The sequence below is a fragment of the Lissotriton vulgaris genome, unplaced genomic scaffold, assembly GCF_964263255.1.
Source record: "Lissotriton vulgaris unplaced genomic scaffold, aLisVul1.2 SCAFFOLD_1545, whole genome shotgun sequence".
Classification (NCBI taxonomy): domain Eukaryota; kingdom Metazoa; phylum Chordata; class Amphibia; order Caudata; family Salamandridae; genus Lissotriton; species Lissotriton vulgaris.
Window position 1 is genome coordinate 108223 of NW_028247213.1, and position 20062 is coordinate 128284.

Sequence of the window (20062 nt, forward strand, 5' to 3'; positions counted from 1 at the left end):
AGGAGCAGAATGTTCTGATCATCAGCGCTCCAGAATCTAGTGCTTGGTTGGCAAGCATCACACATTGTGATGTGTTAGCTAAGAGTTCCATGTTGTTCAGACTCATATATTCCTCTGTAGTTGTACCTTGGTGATTCAACAAAATGTGGCATCATAAGCAGCATTCTACTGCCATAGACTGGGCAGAAAAAACATTTAGAATTTCACTGAAAAAGAAAAAAAGCATACTTAGGCAGAGCTTTCTGGACAGTAAGGACATTAGAGTAAGTGATGAATAAGCACTGCTTTTGTTAATTTACATAGGCAGAACAGAGACTGCTGGGAAAAGCCTGAAATTAAAGGCACAGAAAATGCCTGCTTCTGGATAGAACACTGAGAAGGGTTGAAAGTTTTTTCTCTGACCCTGGCCACTCGTACAAGCAATCCTATGATAGTCAGAAGGACCCACCCTAAAAAGGAAGGGACAGCCATTTGGACCCTTTCCACCTTTTCTATATCTCGCCTGATCGAGCCTGATCGAGCGCTGATTGAGCGGATTAGCACATGTACTTCTCATTTTGGGAAGGTATTGCTTAGCTTGCTACCAGCAGCTCAGTTATGTTATGATGTTAGAGGCTTGCAAGGAATGCTTTAGTCCTGCATTAGGCAGTTTTTATTGCTACTTGCATTCAAGGGAAAGATAATTAGCCAGAATCTGTGGCCCAGTTATTCAGCTTGGCATTCCGATTTGCACAAAGGGAATAAGCATTTGAGAAAAAATGCAACATGTGTTTCTTATGTTGTTATGAACAGCTTTTTATTCTTTCTCTTTAGGGTCTAGCCACTGCAGAAATAGATAAATAAGTGCTGACTTCCTGTAAGACGTGTCCAATGCTGGGACAAAATAAAAGGGGACACTTATAAATGATAGTGATATCATTTGAGAAAGGGTAAGTTGACACTGAATTTCATGTGTATTCACAGACCAAGCATGAAAAAGTCCCCAGCATGATCTTCATTGCGTGCTTAGAGCTGGTATTAGCTTTTCAGAGGTGCGGGTCTTTCGAAGGCTCGTTGGTCTAGGGGTATGATTCTCGCTTTGGGTGCGAGAGGTCCCGGGTTCAAATCCCGGACGAGCCCTTTCATTGGTGCTTTTTTAAAGTAGTATTGAAGTATGCATTTCAAAGCCAATATCAATTTTCTCTTTGCAGTAGTGGATGAATATTTGCTAGAGTCTCATGCTTTTAACCTTGCCCTGCCTGAGCAAATAGGAAACATTTCTCTTTAAGCATTTTGCAAAAATGCTGAACTTGCATGGCATATACAAGCGTTCAGCTAGGGCTGTCTGGGAAGGTTGCATGAAAGAAATCTAAAACCAGAGGCCCTTGGAATAGCCTGTTTTGAGAAGTTTCATCACAGAAGAATCAACTGTAGACATCTGTTTCTGTAGTGTAGTGGTTATCACGTTTGCCTCACACGCGAAAGGTCCCCGGTTCGAAACCGGGCAGAAACAGTTGTTATATTGTCTTGGCTGCAATGTTGAGAGGTGCCGTTTTGCCATGAAATTGTCCAGGCCCTGAAGATGGTTTCATGCAGACTCGTTCCAAGAAAGTGAATTCTCTTAAAAACACTAAAGTAATTGGCATGTGGATGTATCTGTTGATTCACAGACCTCGCTTTGAAAAGAGCCCTGCATTCTGTTCATTGCTCACCTAGAACATGCATTAACTTTGGGAATTGTTGGCACCAACAGGCATCTTAGTTTAGTGGAGTGTTTCTGGTGTTTAAGTGCAGAAGCCCTGGGCTCAATTCCTCGGTGACCCTTCTCAAGGTGATGATACAAATGCATCGTCACCTTTACGTTTAATGTCAGAATTGTTTATTTCTATTTGGTGGTGTATGAATGCTTGCAATAGTATGTTGATTTTTTCTAGCCTTGAATGAATAAAAGCAAATCACTCCTCTTTATGTATTTTTCTAATACATTGATATTTGCATCTCCTTTCCTAGCCTGCATTTTTCACTATCTTACAGGCTGTATATAATAAGTATCAATTCAGGGGCCCTTCTTCTACTCAATTCACAACTGTTCTATCCCGGCATTGATAAGCAATCTACATCTGCTTCTGTTGTATATTGGTTATCATGTTTACCTGACGTGTGAAAGCCCCATGTTTGACAGTGCGCGTTAATAAAGAGACCAATGATTTTTATTAAAAGTTGTCATGTGTTTTTGTTACCTTGCACCGGCCAAAAAGTGCCGGAAATGACTTCATTTGCAGTCACTTGAAAAGTAGGGATTCTCAAATAAATGGTAAGAGGTTGGAACAAATCTAAAGGAATGCCTGGCATATCTATATGTATGTGTACGCAGGTATCCATATATAAAGATAGATAGATAGATAGATAGATAGATAGATAGATAGATAGATAGATAGATAGATAGATAGATAGATAGATAGATAGATAGATAGATAGATAGATAGATAGATAGATAGATAGATAGATAGATAGATAGATAGATAGATAGATAGATAGATAGATATTGGGAGAGAGAGAGCGTTAATATAAACTGAGACTTTATTTTCCATCAAGCTGTCTTTCCTTTCCTTCAGGAGCAGAATGTTCTGATCATCAGCGCTCCAGAATCTAGTGCTTGGTTGGCAAGCATCACACATTGTGATGTGTTAGCTAAGAGTTCCATGTCGTTCAGACTCATATATTCCTCTGTAGTTGTACCTTGGTGATTCAACAAAATGTGGCATCATAAGCAGCATTCTACTGCCATAGACTGGGCAGAAAAAACATTTAGAATTTCACTGAAAAAGAAAAAAAGCATACTTAGGCAGAGCTTTCTGGACAGTAAGGACATTAGAGTAAGTGATGAATAAGCACTGCTTTTGTTAATTTACATAGGCAGAACAGAGACTGCTGGGAAAAGCCTGAAATTAAAGGCACAGAAAATGCCTGCTTCTGGATAGAACACTGAGAAGGGTTGAAAGTTTTTTCTCTGACCCTGGCCACTTATACAAGCAATCCTATGATAGTCAGAAGGACCCACCCTAAAAAGGAAGGGACAGCCATTTGGACCCTTTCCACCTTTTCTATATCTCGCCTGATCGAGCCTGATCGAGCGCTGATTGAGCGGATTAGCACATGTACTTCTCATTTTGGGAAGGTATTGCTTAGCTTGCTACCAGCAGCTCAGTTATGTTATGATGTTAGAGGCTTGCAAGGAATGCTTTAGTCCTGCATTAGGCAGTTTTTATTGCTACTTGCATTCAAGGGAAAGATAATTAGCCAGAATCTGTGACCCAGTTATTCAGCTTGGCATTCCGATTTGCACAAAGGGAATAAGCATTTGAGAAAAAATGCAACATGTGTTTCTTATGTTGTTATGAACAGCTTTTTATTCTTTCTCTTTAGGGTCTAGCCACTGCAGAAATAGATAAATAAGTGCTGACTTCCTGTAAGACGTGTCCAATGCTGGGACAAAATAAAAGGGGACACTTATAAATGATAGTGATATCATTTGAGAAAGGGTAAGTTGACACTGAATTTCATGTGTTTTCACAGACCAAGCATGAAAAAGTCCCCAGCATGATCTTCATTGCGTGCTTAGAGCTGGTATTAGCTTTTCAGAGGTGCAGGCCTTTCGAAGGCTCGTTGGTCTAGGGGTATGATTCTCGCTTTGGGTGCGGGAGGTCCCGGGTTCAAATCCCAGACGAGCCCTTTCATTGGTGCTTTTTTAAAGTAGTATTGAAGTATGCATTTCAAAGCCAATATCAATTTTCTCTTTGCAGTAGTGGATGAATATTTGCTAGAGTCTCATGCTTTTAACCTTGCCCTGCCTGAGCAAATAGGAAACATTTCTCTTTAAGCATTTTGCAAAAATGCTGAACTTGCATGGCATATACAAGCGTTCAGCTAGGGCTGTCTGGGAAGGTTGCATGAAAGAAATCTAAAACCAGAGGCCCTTGGAATAGCCTGTTTTGAGAAGTTTCATCACAGAAGAATCAACTGTAGACATCTGTTTCTGTAGTGTAGTGGTTATCACGTTCGCCTCACACGCGAAAGGTCCCCGGTTCGAAACCGGGCAGAAACAGTTGTTATATTGTCTTGGCTGCAATGTTGAGAGGTGCCATTTTGCCATGAAATTGTCCAGGCCCTGAAGATGGTTTCATGCAGACTCATTCCAAGAAAGTGAATTCTCTTAAAAACACTAAAGTAATTGGCATGTGGATGTATCTGTTGATTCACAGACCTCGCTTTCATAAGAGCCCTGCATTCTGTTCATTGCTCACCTAGAACATGCATTAACTTTGGGAATTGTTGGCACCAACAGGCATCTTAGTTTAGTGGAGTGTTTCTGGTGTTTAAGTGCAGAAGCCCTGGGCTCAATTCCTCGGTGACCCTTCTCAAGGTGATGATACAAATGCATCGTCACCTTTACGTTTAATGTCAGAATTGTTTATTTCTATTTGGTGGTGTATGAATGCTTGCAATAGTATGTTGATTTTTTCTAGCCTTGAATGAATAAAAGCAAATCACTCCTCTTTATGTATTTTTCTAATACATTGATATTTGCATCTCCTTTCCTAGCCTGCATTTTTCACTATCTTACAGGCTGTATATAATAAGTATCAATTCAGGGGCCCTTCTATTACTCAATTCACAACTATTCTATCCTGGCATTGATAAGCAATCTACATCTGCTTCTGTTGTGTATTGGTTATCATGTTTACCTGACGTGTGAAAACCCCATGTTTGACAGTGCGCGTTAATAAAGAGACCAATGATTTGTAATAAAAGTTGGCATGTGTTTTTGTTACCTTGCACCGGCCAAAAAGTGCCGGAAATGACTTCATTTGCAGTCACTTGAAAAGTAGGGATTCTCAAATAAATGGTAAGAGGTTGGAACAAATCTAAAGGAATGCATGGCATATCTATATGTATGTGTACGCAGGTATCCATATATAAAGATAGATAGATAGATAGATAGATAGATAGATAGATAGATAGATAGATAGATAGATAGATAGATAGATAGATAGATAGATAGATAGATAGATAGATAGATAGATAGATAGATAGATAGATAGATAGATAGATAGATAGATAGATATTGGGAGAGAGAGAGCGTTAATATAAACTGAGACTTTATTTTCCATCAAGCTGTCTTTCCTTTCCTTCAGGAGCAGAATGTTCTGATCATCAGCGCTCCAGAATCTAGTGCTTGGTTGGCAAGCATCACACATTGTGATGTGTTAGCTAAGAGTTCCATGTCGTTCAGACTCATATATTCCTCTGTAGTTGTACCTTGGTGATTCAACAAAATGTGGCATCATAAGCAGCATTCTACTGCCATAGACTGGGCAGAAAAAACATTTAGAATTTCACTGAAAAAGAAAAAAAGCATACTTAGGCAGAGCTTTCTGGACAGTAAGGACATTAGAGTAAGTGATGAATAAGCACTGCTTTTGTTAATTTACATAGGCAGAACAGAGACTGCTGGGAAAAGCCTGAAATTTAAGGCACAGAAAATGCCTGCTTCTGGATAGAACACTGAGAAGGGTTGAAAGTTTTTTCTCTGACCCTGGCCACTTATACAAGCAATCCTATGATAGTCAGAAGGACCCACCCTAAAAAGGAAGGGACAGCCATTTGGACCCTTTCCACCTTTTCTATATCTCGCCTGATCGAGCCTGATTGAGCGGATTAGCACATGTACTTCTCATTTTTGGAAGGTATTGCTTAGCTTGCTACCAGCAGCTCAGTTATGTTATGATGTTAGAGGCTTGCAAGGAATGCTTTAGTCCTGCATTAGGCAGTTTTTATTGCTACTTGCATTCAAGGGAAAGATAATTAGCCAGAATCTGTGGCCCAGTTATTCAGCTTGGCATTCCGATTTGCACAAAGGGAATAAGCATTTGAGAAAAAATGCAACATGTGTTTCTTATGTTGTTATGAACAGCTTTTTATTCTTTCTCTTTAGGGTCTAGCCACTGCAGAAATAGATAAATAAGTGCTGACTTCCTGTAAGACGTGTCCAATGCTGGGACAAAATAAAAGGGGACACTTATAAATGATAGTGATATCATTTGAGAAAGGGTAAGTTGACACTGAATTTCATGTGTATTCACAGACCAAGCATGAAAAAGTCCCCAGCATGATCTTCATTGCGTGCTTAGAGCTGGTATTAGCTTTTCAGAGGTGCGGGTCTTTCGAAGGCTCGTTGGTCTAGGGGTATGATTCTCGCTTTGGGTGCGAGAGGTCCCGGGTTCAAATCCCGGACGAGCCCTTTCATTGGTGCTTTTTTAAAGTAGTATTGAAGTATGCATTTCAAAGCCAATATCAATTTTCTCTTTGCAGTAGTGGATGAATATTTGCTAGAGTCTCATGCTTTTAACCTTGCCCTGCCTGAGCAAATAGGAAACATTTCTCTTTAAGCATTTTGCAAAAATGCTGAACTTGCATGGCATATACAAGCGTTCAGCTAGGGCTGTCTGGGAAGGTTGCATGAAAGAAATCTAAAACCAGAGGCCCTTGGAATAGCCTGTTTTGAGAAGTTTCATCACAGAAGAATCAACTGTAGACATCTGTTTCTGTAGTGTAGTGGTTATCACCTTTGCCTCACACGCGAAAGGTCCCCGGTTCAAAACCGGGCAGAAACAGTTGTTATATTGTCTTGGCTGCAATGTTGAGAGGTGCCGTTTTGCCATGAAATTGTCCAGGCCCTGAAGATGGTTTCATGCAGACTCGTTCCAAGAAAGTGAATTCTCTTAAAAACACTAAAGTAATTGGCATGTGGATGTATCTGTTGATTCACAGACCTCGCTTTGAAAAGAGCCCTGCATTCTGTTCATTGCTCACCTAGAACATGCATTAACTTTGGGAATTGTTGGCACCAACAGGCATCTTAGTTTAGTGGAGTGTTTCTGGTGTTTAAGTGCAGAAGCCCTGGGCTCAATTCCTCGGTGACCCTTCTCAAGGTGATGATACAAATGCATCGTCACCTTTATGTTTAATGTCAGAATTGTTTATTTCTATTTGGTGGTGTATGAATGCTTGCAATAGTATGTTGATTTTTTCTAGCCTTGAATGAATAAAAGCAAATCACTCCTCTTTATGTATTTTTCTAATACATTGATATTTGCATCTCCTTTCCTAGCCTGCATTTTTCACTATCTTACAGGCTGTATATAATAAGTATCAATTCAGGGGCCCTTCTTCTACTCAATTCACAACTGTTCTATCCCGGCATTGATAAGCAATCTACATCTGCTTCTGTTGTATATTGGTTATCATGTTTACCTGACGTGTGAAAGCCCCATGTTTGACAGTGCGCGTTAATAAAGAGACCAATGATTTTTATTAAAAGTTGTCATGTGTTTTTGTTACCTTGCACCGGCCAAAAAGTGCCGGAAATGACTTCATTTGCAGTCACTTGAAAAGTAGGGATTCTCAAATAAATGGTAAGAGGTTGGAACAAATCTAAAGGAATGCCTGGCATATCTATATGTATGTGTACGCAGGTATCCATATATAAAGATAGATAGATAGATAGATAGATAGATAGATAGATAGATAGATAGATAGATAGATAGATAGATAGATAGATAGATAGATAGATAGATAGATAGATAGATAGATAGATAGATAGATAGATAGATAGATAGATAGATAGATAGATAGATAGATAGATAGATAGATAGATATTGGGAGAGAGAGAGCGTTAATATAAACTGAGACTTTATTTTCCATCAAGCTGTCTTTCCTTTCCTTCAGGAGCAGAATGTTCTGATCATCAGCGCTCCAGAATCTAGTGCTTGGTTGGCAAGCATCACACATTGTGATGTGTTAGCTAAGAGTTCCATGTCGTTCAGACTCATATATTCCTCTGTAGTTGTACCTTGGTGATTCAACAAAATGTGGCATCATAAGCAGCATTCTACTGCCATAGACTGGGCAGAAAAAACATTTAGAATTTCACTGAAAAAGAAAAAAAGCATACTTAGGCAGAGCTTTCTGGACAGTAAGGACATTAGAGTAAGTGATGAATAAGCACTGCTTTTGTTAATTTACATAGGCAGAACAGAGACTGCTGGGAAAAGCCTGAAATTAAAGGCACAGAAAATGCCTGCTTCTGGATAGAACACTGAGAAGGGTTGAAAGTTTTTTCTCTGACCCTGGCCACTTATACAAGCAATCCTATGATAGTCAGAAGGACCCACCCTAAAAAGGAAGGGACAGCCATTTGGACCCTTTCCACCTTTTCTATATCTCGCCTGATCGAGCCTGATCGAGCGCTGATTGAGCGGATTAGCACATGTACTTCTCATTTTGGGAAGGTATTGCTTAGCTTGCTACCAGCAGCTCAGTTATGTTATGATGTTAGAGGCTTGCAAGGAATGCTTTAGTCCTGCATTAGGCAGTTTTTATTGCTACTTGCATTCAAGGGAAAGATAATTAGCCAGAATCTGTGACCCAGTTATTCAGCTTGGCATTCCGATTTGCACAAAGGGAATAAGCATTTGAGAAAAAATGCAACATGTGTTTCTTATGTTGTTATGAACAGCTTTTTATTCTTTCTCTTTAGGGTCTAGCCACTGCAGAAATAGATAAATAAGTGCTGAGTTCCTGTAAGACGTGTCCAATGCTGGGACAAAATAAAAGGGGACACTTACAAATGATAGTGATATCATTTGAGAAAGGGTAAGTTGACACTGAATTTCATGTGTATTCACAGACCAAGCATGAAAAAGTCCCCAGCATGATCTTCATTGCGTGCTTAGAGCTGGTATTAGCTTTTCAGAGGTGCAGGCCTTTCGAAGGCTCGTTGGTCTAGGGGTATGATTCTCGCTTTGGGTGCGAGAGGTCCCGGGTTCAAATCCCGGACGAGCCCTTTCATTGGTGCTTTTTTAAAGTAGTATTGAAGTATGCATTTCAAAGCCAATATCAATTTTCTCTTTGCAGTAGTGGATGAATATTTGCTAGAGTCTCATGCTTTTAACCTTGCCCTGCCTGAGCAATTAGGAAACATTTCTCTTTAAGCATTTTGCAAAAATGCTGAACTTGCATGGCATATACAAGCGTTCAGCTAGGGCTGTCTGGGAAGGTTGCATGAAAGAAATCTAAAACCAGAGGCCCTTGGAATAGCCTGTTTTGAGAAGTTTCATCACAGAAGAATCAACTGTAGACATCTGTTTCTGTAGTGTAGTGGTTATCACGTTCGCCTCACCGCGAAAGGTCCCCGGTTCGAAACCGGGCAGAAACAGTTGTTATATTGTCTTGGCTGCAATGTTGAGAGGTGCCATTTTGCCATGAAATTGTCCAGGCCCTGAAGATGGTTTCATGCAGACTCATTCCAAGAAAGTGAATTCTCTTAAAAACACTAAAGTAATTGGCATGTGGATGTATCTGTTGATTCACAGACCTCGCTTTCATAAGAGCCCTGCATTCTGTTCATTGCTCACCTAGAACATGCATTAACTTTGGGAATTGTTGGCACCAACAGGCATCTTAGTTTAGTGGAGTGTTTCTGGTGTTTAAGTGCAGAAGCCCTGGGCTCAATTCCTCGGTGACCCTTCTCAAGGTGATGATACAAATGCATCGTCACCTTTACGTTTAATGTCAGAATTGTTTATTTCTATTTGGTGGTGTATGAATGCTTGCAATAGTATGTTGATTTTTTCTAGCCTTGAATGAATAAAAGCAAATCACTCCTCTTTATGTATTTTTCTAATACATTGATATTTGCATCTCCTTTCCTAGCCTGCATTTTTCACTATCTTACAGGCTGTATATAATAAGTATCAATTCAGGGGCCCTTCTATTACTCAATTCACAACTATTCTATCCTGGCATTGATAAGCAATCTACATCTGCTTCTGTTGTGTATTGGTTATCATGTTTACCTGACGTGTGAAAACCCCATGTTTGACAGTGCGCGTTAATAAAGAGACCAATGATTTGTATTAAAAGTTGGCATGTGTTTTTGTTACCTTGCACCGGCCAAAAAGTGCCGGAAATGACTTCATTTGCAGTCACTTGAAAAGTAGGGATTCTCAAATAAATGGTAAGAGGTTGGAACAAATCTAAAGGAATGCATGGCATATCTATGTGTATGTGTACGCAGGTATCCATATATAAAGATAGATAGATAGATAGATAGATAGATAGATAGATAGATAGATAGATAGATAGATAGATAGATAGATAGATAGATAGATAGATAGATAGATAGATAGATAGATAGATAGATAGATAGATAGATAGATAGATATTGGGAGAGAGAGAGCGTTAATATAAACTGAGACTTTATTTTCCATCAAGCTGTCTTTCCTTTCCTTCAGGAGCAGAATGTTCTGATCATCAGCGCTCCAGAATCTAGTGCTTGGTTGGCAAGCATCACACATTGTGATGTGTTAGCTAAGAGTTCCATGTCGTTCAGACTCATATATTCCTCTGTAGTTGTACCTTGGTGATTCAACAAAATGTGGCATCATAAGCAGCATTCTACTGCCATAGACTGGGCAGAAAAAACATTTAGAATTTCACTGAAAAAGAAAAAAAGCATACTTAGGCAGAGCTTTCTGGACAGTAAGGACATTAGAGTAAGTGATGAATAAGCACTGCTTTTGTTAATTTACATAGGCAGAACAGAGACTGCTGGGAAAAGCCTGAAATTAAAGGCACAGAAAATGCCTGCTTCTGGATAGAACACTGAGAAGGGTTGAAAGTTTTTTCTCTGACCCTGGCCACTTATACAAGCAATCCTATGATAGTCAGAAGGACCCACCCTAAAAAGGAAGGGACAGCCATTTGGACCCTTTCCACCTTTTCTATATCTCGCCTGATCGAGCCTGATTGAGCGGATTAGCACATGTACTTCTCATTTTGGGAAGGTATTGCTTAGCTTGCTACCAGCAGCTCAGTTATGTTATGATGTTAGAGGCTTGCAAGGAATGCTTTAGTCCTGCATTAGGCAGTTTTTATTGCTACTTGCATTCAAGGGAAAGATAATTAGCCAGAATCTGTGACCCAGTTATTCAGCTTGGCATTCCGATTTGCACAAAGGGAATAAGCATTTGAGAAAAAATGCAACATGTGTTTCTTATGTTGTTATGAACAGCTTTTTATTCTTTCTCTTTAGGGTCTAGCCACTGCAGAAATAGATAAATAAGTGCTGACTTCCTGTAAGACGTGTCCAATGCTGGGACAAAATAAAAGGGGACACTTATAAATGATAGTGATATCATTTGAGAAAGGGTAAGTTGACACTGAATTTCATGTGTATTCACAGACCAAGCATGAAAAAGTCCCCAGCATGATCTTCATTGCGTGCTTAGAGCTGGTATTAGCTTTTCAGAGGTGCAGGCCTTTCGAAGGCTCGTTGGTCTAGGGGTATGATTCTCGCTTTGGGTGCGAGAGGTCCCGGGTTCAAATCCCGGACGAGCCCTTTCATTGGTGCTTTTTTAAAGTAGTATTGAAGTATGCATTTCAAAGCCAATATCAATTTTCTCTTTGCAGTAGTGGATGAATATTTGCTAGAGTCTCATGCTTTTAACCTTGCCCTGCCTGAGCAAATAGGAAACATTTCTCTTTAAGCATTTTGCAAAAATGCTGAACTTGCATGGCATATACAAGCGTTCAGCTAGGGCTGTCTGGGAAGGTTGCATGAAAGAAATCTAAAACCAGAGGCCCTTGGAATAGCCTGTTTTGAGAAGTTTCATCACAGAAGAATCAACTGTAGACATCTGTTTCTGTAGTGTAGTGGTTATCACGTTCGCCTCACACGCGAAAGGTCCCCGGTTCGAAACCGGGCAGAAACAGTTGTTATATTGTCTTGGCTGCAATGTTGAGAGGTGCCGTTTTGCCATGAAATTGTCCAGGCCCTGAAGATGGTTTCATGCAGACTCATTCCAAGAAAGTGAATTCTCTTAAAAACACTAAAGTAATTGGCATGTGGATGTATCTGTTGATTCACAGACCTCGCTTTCATAAGAGCCCTGCATTCTGTTCATTGCTCACCTAGAACATGCATTAACTTTGGGAATTGTTGGCACCAACAGGCATCTTAGTTTAGTGGAGTGTTTCTGGTGTTTAAGTGCAGAAGCCCTGGGCTCAATTCCTCGGTGACCCTTCTCAAGGTGATGATACAAATGCATCGTCACCTTTACGTTTAATGTCAGAATTGTTTATTTCTATTTGGTGGTGTATGAATGCTTGCAATAGTATGTTGATTTTTTCTAGCCTTGAATGAATAAAAGCAAATCACTCCTCTTTATGTATTTTTCTAATACATTGATATTTGCATCTCCTTTCCTAGCCTGCATTTTTCACTATCTTACAGGCTGTATATAATAAGTATCAATTCAGGGGCCCTTCTATTACTCAATACACAACTATTCTATCCTGGCATTGATAAGCAATCTACATCTGCTTCTGTTGTGTATTGGTTATCATGTTTACCTGACGTGTGAAAGCCCCATGTTTGACAGTGCGCGTTAATAAAGAGACCAATGATTTGTATTAAAAGTTGGCATGTGTTTTTGTTACCTTGCACCGGCCAAAAAGTGCCGGAAATGACTTCATTTGCAGTCACTTGAAAAGTAGGGATTCTCAAATAAATGGTAAGAGGTTGGAACAAATCTAAAGGAATGCATGGCATATCTATATGTATGTGTACGCAGGTATCCATATATAAAGATAGATAGATAGATAGATAGATAGATAGATAGATAGATAGATAGATAGATAGATAGATAGATAGATAGATAGATAGATAGATAGATAGATAGATAGATAGATAGATAGATAGATAGATAGATAGATAGATAGATAGATAGATAGATAGATAGATAGATAGATAGATAGATAGATATTGGGAGAGAGAGAGCGTTAATATAAACTGAGACTTTATTTTCCATCAAGCTGTCTTTCCTTTCCTTCAGGAGCAGAATGTTCTGATCATCAGCGCTCCAGAATCTAGTGCTTGGTTGGCAAGCATCACACATTGTGATGTGTTAGCTAAGAGTTCCATGTCGTTCAGACTCATATATTCCTCTGTAGTTGTACCTTGGTGATTCAACAAAATGTGGCATCATAAGCAGCATTCTACTGCCATAGACTGGGCAGAAAAAACATTTAGAATTTCACTGAAAAAGAAAAAAAGCATACTTAGGCAGAGCTTTCTGGACAGTAAGGACATTAGAGTAAGTGATGAATAAGCACTGCTTTTGTTAATTTACATAGGCAGAACAGAGACTGCTGGGAAAAGCCTGAAATTAAAGGCACAGAAAATGCCTGCTTCTGGATAGAACACTGAGAAGGGTTGAAAGTTTTTTCTCTGACCCTGGCCACTTATACAAGCAATCCTATGATAGTCAGAAGAACCCACCCTAAAAAGGAAGGGACAGCCATTTGGACCCTTTCCACCTTTTCTATATCTCGCCTGATCGAGCCTGATTGAGCGGATTAGCACATGTACTTCTCATTTTGGGAAGGTATTGCTTAGCTTGCTACCAGCAGCTCAGTTATGTTATGATGTTAGAGGCTTGCAAGGAATGCTTTAGTCCTGCATTAGGCAGTTTTTATTGCTACTTGCATTCAAGGGAAAGATAATTAGCCAGAATCTGTGACCCAGTTATTCAGCTTGGCATTCCGATTTGCACAAAGGGAATAAGCATTTGAGAAAAAATGCAACATGTGTTTCTTATGTTGTTATGAACAGCTTTTTATTCTTTCTCTTTAGGGTCTAGCCACTGCAGAAATAGATAAATAAGTGCTGACTTCCTGTAAGACGTGTCCAATGCTGGGACAAAATAAAAGGGGACACTTATAAATGATAGTGATATCATTTGAGAAAGGGTAAGTTGACACTGAATTTCATGTGTATTCACAGACCAAGCATGAAAAAGTCCCCAGCATGATCTTCATTGCGTGCTTAGAGCTGGTATTAGCTTTTCAGAGGTGCAGGCCTTTCGAAGGCTCGTTGGTCTAGGGGTATGATTCTCGCTTTGGGTGCGAGAGGTCCCGGGTTCAAATCCCGGACGAGCCCTTTCATTGGTGCTTTTTTAAAGTAGTATTGAAGTATGCATTTCAAAGCCAATATCAATTTTCTCTTTGCAGTAGTGGATGAATATTTGCTAGAGTCTCATGCTTTTAACCTTGCCCTGCCTGAGCAAATAGGAAACATTTCTCTTTAAGCATTTTGCAAAAATGCTGAACTTGCATGGCATATACAAGCGTTCAGCTAGGGCTGTCTGGGAAGGTTGCATGAAAGAAATCTAAAACCAGAGGCCCTTGGAATAGCCTGTTTTGAGAAGTTTCATCACAGAAGAATCAACTGTAGACATCTGTTTCTGTAGTGTAGTGGTTATCACGTTCGCCTCACACGCGAAAGGTCCCCGGTTCGAAACCGGGCAGAAACAGTTGTTATATTGTCTTGGCTGCAATGTTGAGAGGTGCCGTTTTGCCATGAAATTGTCCAGGCCCTGAAGATGGTTTCATGCAGACTCATTCCAAGAAAGTGAATTCTCTTAAAAACACTAAAGTAATTGGCATGTGGATGTATCTGTTGATTCACAGACCTCGCTTTCATAAGAGCCCTGCATTCTGTTCATTGCTCACCTAGAACATGCATTAACTTTGGGAATTGTTGGCACCAACAGGCATCTTAGTTTAGTGGAGTGTTTCTGGTGTTTAAGTGCAGAAGCCCTGGGCTCCATTCCTCGGTGACCCTTCTCAAGGTGATGATACAAATGCATCGTCACCTTTACGTTTAATGTCAGAATTGTTTATTTCTATTTGGTGGTGTATGAATGCTTGCAATAGTATGTTGATTTTTTCTAGCCTTGAATGAATAAAAGCAAATCACTCCTCTTTATGTATTTTTCTAATACATTGATATTTGCATCTCCTTTCCTAGCCTGCATTTTTCACTATCTTACAGGCTGTATATAATAAGTATCAATTCAGGGGCCCTTCTATTACTCAATACACAACTATTCTATCCTGGCATTGATAAGCAATCTACATCTGCTTCTGTTGTGTATTGGTTATCATGTTTACCTGACGTGTGAAAGCCCCATGTTTGACAGTGCGCGTTAATAAAGAGACCAATGATTTGTATTAAAAGTTGGCATGTGTTTTTGTTACCTTGCACCGGCCAAAAAGTGCCGGAAATGACTTCATTTGCAGTCACTTGAAAAGTAGGGATTCTCAAATAAATGGTAAGAGGTTGGAACAAATCTAAAGGAATGCATGGCATATCTATATGTATGTGTACGCAGGTATCCATATATAGATAGATAGATAGATAGATAGATAGATAGATAGATAGATAGATAGATAGATAGATAGATAGATAGATAGATAGATAGATAGATAGATAGATAGATAGATAGATAGATAGATAGATAGATATTGGGAGAGAGAGAGCGTTAATATAAACTGAGACTTTATTTTCCATCAAGCTGTCTTTCCTTTCCTTCAGGAGCAGAATGTTCTGATCATCAGCGCTCCAGAATCTAGTGCTTGGTTGGCAAGCATCACACATTGTGATGTGTTAGCTAAGAGTTCCATGTCGTTCAGACTCATATATTCCTCTGTAGTTGTACCTTGGTGATTCAACAAAATGTGGCATCATAAGCAGCATTCTACTGCCATAGACTGGGCAGAAAAAACATTTAGAATTTCACTGAAAAAGAAAAAAAGCATACTTAGGCAGAGCTTTCTGGACAGTAAGGACATTAGAGTAAGTGATGAATAAGCACTGCTTTTGTTAATTTACATAGGCAGAACAGAGACTGCTGGGAAAAGCCTGAAATTAAAGGCACAGAAAATGCCTGCTTCTGGATAGAACACTGAGAAGGGTTGAAAGTTTTTTCTCTGACCCTGGCCACTTATACAAGCAATCCTATGATAGTCAGAAGGACCCACCCTAAAAAGGAAGGGACAGCCATTTGGACCCTTTCCACCTTTTCTATATCTCGCCTGATCGAGCGCTGATTGAGCGGATTAGCACATGTACTTCTCATTTTGGGAAGGTATTGCTTAGCTTGCTACCAGCAGCTCAGTTATGTTATGATGTTAGAGGCTTGCAAGGAATGCTTTAGTCCTGCATTAGGCAGTTTTTATTGCTACTTGCATTCAAGGGAAAGATAATTAGCCAGAATCTGTGACCCAGTTATTCAGCTTGGCATTCCGATTTGCACAAAGGGAATAAGCATTTGAGAAAAAATGCAACATGTGTTTCTTATGTTGTTATGAACAGCTTTTTATTCTTTCTCTTTAGGGTCTAGCCACTGCAGAAATAGATAAATAAGTGCTGACTTCCTGTAAGACGTGTCCAATGCTGGGACAAAATAAAAGGGGACACTTATAAATGATAGTGATATCATTTGAGAAAGGGTAAGTTGACACTGAATTTCATGTGTATTCACAGACCAAGCATGAAAAAGTCCCCAGCATGATCTTCATTGCGTGCTTAGAGCTGGTATTAGCTTTTCAGAGGTGCAGGCCTTTCGAAGGCTCGTTGGTCTAGGGGTATGATTCTCGCTTTGGGTGCGAGAGGTCCCGGGTTCAAATCCCGGACGAGCCCTTTCATTGGTGCTTTTTTAAAGTAGTATTGAAGTATGCATTTCAAAGCCAATATCAATTTTCTCTTTGCAGTAGTGGATGAATATTTGCTAGAGTCTCATGCTTTTAACCTTGCCCTGCCTGAGCAAATAGGAAACATTTCTCTTTAAGCATTTTGCAAAAATGCTGAACTTGCATGGCATATACAAGCGTTCAGCTAGGGCTGTCTGGGAAGGTTGCATGAAAGAAATCTAAAACCAGAGGCCCTTGGAATAGCCTGTTTTGAGAAGTTTCATCACAGAAGAATCAACTGTAGACATCTGTTTCTGTAGTGTAGTGGTTATCACGTTCGCCTCACACGCGAAAGGTCCCCGGTTCGAAACCGGGCAGAAACAGTTGTTATATTGTCTTGGCTGCAATGTTGAGAGGTGCCGTTTTGCCATGAAATTGTCCAGGCCCTGAAGATGGTTTCATGCAGACTCATTCCAAGAAAGTGAATTCTCTTAAAAACACTAAAGTAATTGGCATGTGGATGTATCTGTTGATTCACAGACCTCGCTTTCATAAGAGCCCTGCATTCTGTTCATTGCTCACCTAGAACATGCATTAACTTTGGGAATTGTTGGCACCAACAGGCATCTTAGTTTAGTGGAGTGTTTCTGGTGTTTAAGTGCAGAAGCCCTGGGCTCAATTCCTCGGTGACCCTTCTCAAGGTGATGATACAAATGCATCGTCACCTTTACGTTTAATGTCAGAATTGTTTATTTCTATTTGGTGGTGTATGAATGCTTGCAATAGTATGTTGATTTTTTCTAGCCTTGAATGAATAAAAGCAAATCACTCCTCTTTATGTATTTTTTTAATACATTGATATTTGCATCTCCTTTCCTAGCCTGCATTTTTCACTATCTTACAGGCTGTATATAATAAGTATCAATTCAGGGGCCCTTCTATTACTCAATACACAACTATTCTATCCTGGCATTGATAAGCAATCTACATCTGCTTCTGTTGTGTATTGGTTATCATGTTTACCTGACGTGTGAAAGCCCCATGTTTGACAGTGCGCGTTAATAAAGAGACCAATGATTTGTATTAAAAGTTGGCATGTGTTTTTGTTACCTTGCACCGGCCAAAAAGTGCCGGAAATGACTTCATTTGCAGTCACTTGAAAAGTAGGGATTCTCAAATAAATGGTAAGAGGTTGGAACAAATCTAAAGGAATGCATGGCATATCTATATGTATGTGTACGCAGGTATCCATATATAAAGATAGATAGATAGATAGATAGATAGATAGATAGATAGATAGATAGATAGATAGATAGATAGATAGATAGATAGATAGATAGATAGATAGATAGATAGATAGATAGATAGATAGATAGATAGATAGATAGATAGATAGATAGATAGATAGATAGATAGATAGATAGATAGATAGATAGATAGATAGATATTGGGAGAGAGAGAGCGTTAATATAATGAGACTTTATTTTCCATCAAGCTGTCTTTCCTTTCCTTCAGGAGCAGAATGTTCTGATCATCAGCGCTCCAGAATCTAGTGCTTGGTTGGCAAGCATCACACATTGTGATGTGTTAGCTAAGAGTTCCATGTCGTTCAGACTCATATATTCCTCTGTAGTTGTACCTTGGTGATTCAACAAAATGTGGCATCATAAGCAGCATTCTACTGCCATAGACTGGGCAGAAAAAACATTTAGAATTTCACTGAAAAAGAAAAAAAGCATACTTAGGCAGAGCTTTCTGGACAGTAAGGACATTAGAGTAAGTGATGAATAAGCACTGCTTTTGTTAATTTACATAGGCAGAACAGAGACTGCTGGGAAAAGCCTGAAATTAAAGGCACAGAAAATGCCTGCTTCTGGATAGAACACTGAGAAGGGTTGAAAGTTTTTTCTCTGACCCTGGCCACTTATACAAGCAATCCTATGATAGTCAGAAGGACCCACCCTAAAAAGGAAGGGACAGCCATTTGGACCCTTTCCACCTTTTCTATATCTCGCCTGATCGAGCGCTGATTGAGCGGATTAGCACATGTACTTCTCATTTTGGGAAGGTATTGCTTAGCTTGCTACCAGCAGCTCAGTTATGTTATGATGTTAGAGGCTTGCAAGGAATGCTTTAGTCCTGCATTAGGCAGTTTTTATTGCTACTTGCATTCAAGGGAAAGATAATTAGCCAGAATCTGTGACCCAGTTATTCAGCTTGGCATTCCGATTTGCACAAAGGGAATAAGCATTTGAGAAAAAATGCAACATGTGTTTCTTATGTTGTTATGAACAGCTTTTTATTCTTTCTCTTTAGGGTCTAGCCACTGCAGAAATAGATAAATAAGTGCTGACTTCCTGTAAGACGTGTCCAATGCTGGGACAAAATAAAAGGGGACACTTATAAATGATAGTGATATCATTTGAGAAAGGGTAAGTTGACACTGAATTTCATGTGTATTCACAGACCAAGCATGAAAAAGTCCCCAGCATGATCTTCATTGCGTGCTTAGAGCTGGTATTAGCTTTTCAGAGGTGCAGGCCTTTCGAAGGCTCGTTGGTCTAGGGGTATGATTCTCGCTTTGGGTGCGAGAGGTCCCGGGTTCAAATCCCGGACGAGCCCTTTCATTGGTGCTTTTTTAAAGTAGTATTGAAGTATGCATTTCAAAGCCAATATCAATTTTCTCTTTGCAGTAGTGGATGAATATTTGCTAGAGTCTCATGCTTTTAACCTTGCCCTGCCTGAGCAAATAGGAAACATTTCTCTTTAAGCATTTTGCAAAAATGCTGAACTTGCATGGCATATACAAGCGTTCAGCTAGGGCTGTCTGGGAAGGTTGCATGAAAGAAATCTAAAACCAGAGGCCCTTGGAATAGCCTGTTTTGAGAAGTTTCATCACAGAAGAATCAACTGTAGACATCTGTTTCTGTAGTGTAGTGGTTATCACGTTTGCCTCACACGCGAAAGGTCCCCGGTTCGAAACCGGGCAGAAACAGTTGTTATATTGTCTTGGCTGCAATGTTGAGAGGTGCCGTTTTGCCATGAAATTGTCCAGGCCCTGAAGATGGTTTCATGCAGACTCGTTCCAAGAAAGTGAATTCTCTTAAAAACACTAAAGTAATTGGCATGTGGATGTATCTGTTGATTCACAGACCTCGCTTTGAAAAGAGCCCTGCATTCTGTTCATTGCTCACCTAGAACATGCATTAACTTTGGGAATTGTTGGCACCAACAGGCATCTTAGTTTAGTGGAGGTGCAGAAGCCCTGGGCTCAATTCCTCGGTGACCCTTCTCAAGGTGATGATACAAATGCATCGTCACCTTTACGTTTAATGTCAGAATTGTTTATTTCTATTTGGTGGTGTATGAATGCTTGCAATAGTATGTTGATTTTTTCTAGCCTTGAATGAATAAAAGCAAATCACTCCTCTTTATGTATTTTTCTAATACATTGATATTTGCATCTCCTTTCCTAGCCTGCATTTTT

At 39.7% G+C, this 20062-nt stretch overlaps 13 non-coding genes across 13 annotated transcripts; all 13 read left to right on the forward strand.

Moving 5' to 3' along the window:
* Positions 1 to 1047: 1047 nt before the first annotated feature.
* TRNAP-UGG (transfer RNA proline (anticodon UGG)) lies at positions 1048 to 1119 on the forward strand. The gene has a single exon. It is a non-coding gene; the product is annotated as a tRNA-Pro (tRNA).
* A 300-nt stretch (positions 1120 to 1419) lies between these two features.
* Positions 1420 to 1492, forward strand: TRNAV-CAC (transfer RNA valine (anticodon CAC)). The gene has a single exon. It is a non-coding gene; the product is annotated as a tRNA-Val (tRNA).
* Positions 1493 to 4011: 2519 nt separating this feature from the next.
* TRNAV-CAC (transfer RNA valine (anticodon CAC)) lies at positions 4012 to 4084 on the forward strand. Its single transcript has one exon. It is a non-coding gene; the product is annotated as a tRNA-Val (tRNA).
* Positions 4085 to 6208: 2124 nt separating this feature from the next.
* Positions 6209 to 6280, forward strand: TRNAP-UGG (transfer RNA proline (anticodon UGG)). The gene has a single exon. It is a non-coding gene; the product is annotated as a tRNA-Pro (tRNA).
* Positions 6281 to 8812: 2532 nt separating this feature from the next.
* On the forward strand, positions 8813 to 8884 carry TRNAP-UGG (transfer RNA proline (anticodon UGG)). Its single transcript has one exon. It is a non-coding gene; the product is annotated as a tRNA-Pro (tRNA).
* A 2484-nt stretch (positions 8885 to 11368) lies between these two features.
* Positions 11369 to 11440, forward strand: TRNAP-UGG (transfer RNA proline (anticodon UGG)). Its single transcript has one exon. It is a non-coding gene; the product is annotated as a tRNA-Pro (tRNA).
* A 300-nt stretch (positions 11441 to 11740) lies between these two features.
* TRNAV-CAC (transfer RNA valine (anticodon CAC)) lies at positions 11741 to 11813 on the forward strand. The gene has a single exon. It is a non-coding gene; the product is annotated as a tRNA-Val (tRNA).
* A 2156-nt stretch (positions 11814 to 13969) lies between these two features.
* TRNAP-UGG (transfer RNA proline (anticodon UGG)) lies at positions 13970 to 14041 on the forward strand. The gene has a single exon. It is a non-coding gene; the product is annotated as a tRNA-Pro (tRNA).
* Positions 14042 to 14341: 300 nt separating this feature from the next.
* TRNAV-CAC (transfer RNA valine (anticodon CAC)) lies at positions 14342 to 14414 on the forward strand. Its single transcript has one exon. It is a non-coding gene; the product is annotated as a tRNA-Val (tRNA).
* Positions 14415 to 16513: 2099 nt separating this feature from the next.
* TRNAP-UGG (transfer RNA proline (anticodon UGG)) lies at positions 16514 to 16585 on the forward strand. The gene has a single exon. It is a non-coding gene; the product is annotated as a tRNA-Pro (tRNA).
* A 300-nt stretch (positions 16586 to 16885) lies between these two features.
* Positions 16886 to 16958, forward strand: TRNAV-CAC (transfer RNA valine (anticodon CAC)). The gene has a single exon. It is a non-coding gene; the product is annotated as a tRNA-Val (tRNA).
* A 2167-nt stretch (positions 16959 to 19125) lies between these two features.
* Positions 19126 to 19197, forward strand: TRNAP-UGG (transfer RNA proline (anticodon UGG)). Its single transcript has one exon. It is a non-coding gene; the product is annotated as a tRNA-Pro (tRNA).
* A 300-nt stretch (positions 19198 to 19497) lies between these two features.
* TRNAV-CAC (transfer RNA valine (anticodon CAC)) lies at positions 19498 to 19570 on the forward strand. Its single transcript has one exon. It is a non-coding gene; the product is annotated as a tRNA-Val (tRNA).
* Positions 19571 to 20062: the final 492 nt, after the last annotated feature.